The following is a 2,500-nucleotide window of genomic DNA, read 5'->3' as shown; positions in this document are numbered from 1 at the left end:
CCCGCCCCCCATCTCTCTCTCCTCCTCCACCCCCCCTCCTCACCAACCCCAGTCATGTCTCGTGGCGCCAGAGTTCGGCAAAAAGGAGGAGGCGAGTGAGGAAGCGGCGTGAAAGGGTTAAATTTATCGCCCGTGATGGATGTCGCAGCGAGAACAAAGCGGCATTTCGGGAAGGCGTGTGGACACTGCCGGCGAGGATGATCCGCCTCCCGTGTTTGGTGCCTCTGGTTGTGTGTGCGCGAGAGACAGGGCCGACGCCGTCCCGTGGCAGTACTTATTATGATTTATGAGGACTCGCTTCAGTGACTCTTGTGTGTTCTCCTCCGAGGGCGCCCCCGCCTGCAGCCCCCGCCGATAACGCTGTGTTGAGGACTCTCTCACACACGCATCTGAACACACGCCCATGCGTCCCCTAATCACTTTTGCAACAAACACGCTCAAGCACATGGCTTTCGCCCACTTAATGAAGCAGTCTCCGAGCCGTGCGTTCGAACAAGGCCGCAAACACACAAACAAAACACGAGCCGAAACCACGAAGCTCGTATGTCTGCAAAACACAATTATGGTAATAGTGATGCAAACGAAGTGCTGAATATCACGCAGTTGCGGCCTGTAACACCGCAATAGCAGGTCGCAATACTAAGTGAATAATAACACGAACATAGACACAACATTCCGTCCATTAGAGGAAACACGTGAGGGATATAACCACAAGCGAGAGAGAGAGAGAGAGAGAGAGAGAGAGAGAGAGAGAGAGAGAGAGAGAGAGAGAGAGAGAGAGAGAGAGAGAGAGAGATAGGGAGATAGATAGCGAGAGAGAGAGAGAGAAAGCTGCTCGTCATAAACAACCTGAGCACGACCGTACAACGACCCATTATGCATGCCTGAACCCCAATCTATCGACTTCGGGAACGACACAGCACGTGTTGCCGAGCTATGAAGGAGGTGAGGAGTGGCTCGTCTCCGTGCCATGAGGGACACGCAATCCGTCTTCGTATTTCACCTTATCTCCAGTGACCTCATCAGTGTCGCCAAGGGAGCTGTTGGTTTGCCTCTTCGTTATTTATCTACTTGCTTCTTTTTAAGCGGAAATTGTCGTCATATATACATTTATGTGCATATATATATAAAACTGCATATTTAATGGCTTAGCTTAAATGGGGGGTGGGGAGAAAAACAAGACGAATAACAACAAATCACATACATAATTAGGAAAACAGGATGAATGAATATTTACAACAAATCACATACATAATTTCGAATTACTTAGAAAGTGATTTGCTACGACGGCGAGATGGAATCTTTCGTTAATGCAAATTATAATTTGGTTAAATCTGCTAAATATTATAATCATTATTTTTTGCACAGGTAAAAATAACTATATGATTTCGATTCAAACAGCTGAACTGAGATGTTTAATTCATCATATATATTTTTCTATTAAACCTAAAATATAAGTTGGGGTGCCTCTCATGGGACCTGTGTAAGTATATATACAGTACATACATACATACACATACAAACACACTCGTGTGTGTGTGTGTGTGTGTGTGTGTGTGTGTGTGTGTGTGTGTGTATGTGTGCGTGTACATATTTATATAGATACACATATTTTTGTGTATATGTATATAATATTTATTATATATAACTATTTATATATATATATATAATATATAATATATATGAATATATATATATATATATATATATATATATATATATATATATATATATATATGATATATACACAACAACAACATACACACACACAACACACACACACACACACACACACACATACAAACAACAACATATATATATATATATAATATATATATATATATATATATATATATATATATATATATATATATATATATATATATATATGTATGTATGATATATACACACACAAAAATATATATATATATATATATATTATATATATATATATATATGTATATATATACATACATACATACACATAAATATACGTATATATATAAATATGGATATACACACACTTACGCACACACACACACACACACACACACATACACACACACACACACATATATATAATATATATATATATATATATATATATATATATATATATATATATATAATATATATATATATATATATAGAGAGAGAGAGAGAGAGAGAGAGAGAGAGAGAGAGAGAGAGAGAAAGGGGGGGGGGGGTAGATAGATACATCCATTCATCGATACATGTAATAGAAACACACTGAGAGATATTGACCTCACTTCGTAATCCCAATACTATGCACATTACTTCTTGTCTTCTTATTTTACATACTTTTCTTTCTCTGTGACGACAGGTGGTTCAAGCTGATCTGTTGTCGTTCTCCTTATCTGCTGTCATGTCTATCAGAGCAAGTCCTTGGGGGACCGCTACTTAAGTCTCCCTCCTCTATTTTCTCTTTTTTTTTTTGGAAAACACGAAGGTAAAAAAGGGGGGGGGGAATTAAAAACTG

The 2,500-nt window shown here is 38.6% G+C and overlaps 2 protein-coding genes across 2 annotated transcripts in view; one reads left to right on the top strand and one right to left on the bottom strand.

Moving 5' to 3' along the window:
* Positions 1-2,500, bottom strand: part of LOC119579715 — an 82,399-nt gene that overhangs the window by 37,192 nt on the left and 42,707 nt on the right. The gene's annotated exons all lie outside the window — the stretch shown is intronic.
* LOC119579472 overlaps positions 2,499-2,500 on the top strand; it is a 3,909-nt gene continuing 3,907 nt past the window's right edge. The window contains exon 1 of the mRNA XM_037927309.1: positions 2,499-2,500. This exon is cut by the window's right edge and continues 860 nt beyond it. The gene's annotated coding sequence lies outside the window, so the exon portion shown is untranslated.

This window comes from Penaeus monodon, chromosome 12, assembly GCF_015228065.2.
Source record: "Penaeus monodon isolate SGIC_2016 chromosome 12, NSTDA_Pmon_1, whole genome shotgun sequence".
Taxonomy (NCBI): Eukaryota; Metazoa; Arthropoda; class Malacostraca; order Decapoda; family Penaeidae; genus Penaeus; species Penaeus monodon.
This window is presented reverse-complemented; position numbering and strand designations above follow the sequence as displayed.